We start from the raw sequence: 895 nt of genomic DNA on the forward strand, positions 1-895 counted from the left end.
TCGACTTAAAGCCAGATCGTCACATTGGCCACTTTTCTCTCTGAAACGGTTACATTTATCGTCTGCAAAGCTATGTCGCGTGCTGCGGTATGTGGAGACACTATAAGCACCATAGTAGAACACAGACGAAGCTTCTAAGTTGATGTAATAGCCAGTATGAAGTAGTACAATTCAAGTTCTTGTTATCGATTATTGACTCTTTACCCTTCTTTGGTGCCTTGGACATGATAAAGGAACTTGAGATTTTGCAAGAAAGGAAATCTAGTAGCCCCGTTGCACGGGAGAAAGTGAAAAGTGTTCATATGTAGTAAAAACCCGAGAAATCCGAACGTATTCGTCATTTGTTATCGAATCGACTTAAAGCCAGATCGCACATTGGCCGCTCTTCTGTCTGAAACGGTTACATTTATCGTTTGCAAAGCTATGAAGCATGCTGCGGTATGCGGAGACACTAAAAGCACCATAGTGGATCACAGATAAAGCATCTAAGTTGATATAATAGCCAGTAAGAAGTAGTACAATTCAAGTTTTAGGTATCGATTATTCACTTTTTAGCTTTCTTTGGTGCCTTGGACATGAGCTAGGACCTTACGATTCTGCATGAAAGGAGGACAAGCAGCCGAGTTGCACGGCAGAATGTGAAAAGTGTTCATATGTAGTAAAAACCTGAGAAATCCGTTAGTTTTCGTCATTTGTTATCGAATCGACTTAAAGCCAGATCGTCACAATTGACGCTCTTCTTTCTGAAACGGTTACGTTTATCGTCTGCAAAGCTATGTCGCATGCTGCGGTATGCGGAGACACTAAAAGCACCATAGTGGATCACAGATGAAGCATTTAAGTTGATGTAATAGCCAGTAAGAAGTAGTACAATTCAAGTTTTATGTATCGATTG

This window comes from Schistocerca gregaria, unplaced genomic scaffold (genome assembly GCF_023897955.1).
Source record: "Schistocerca gregaria isolate iqSchGreg1 unplaced genomic scaffold, iqSchGreg1.2 ptg000378l, whole genome shotgun sequence".
NCBI classification, from domain to species: domain Eukaryota; kingdom Metazoa; phylum Arthropoda; class Insecta; order Orthoptera; family Acrididae; genus Schistocerca; species Schistocerca gregaria.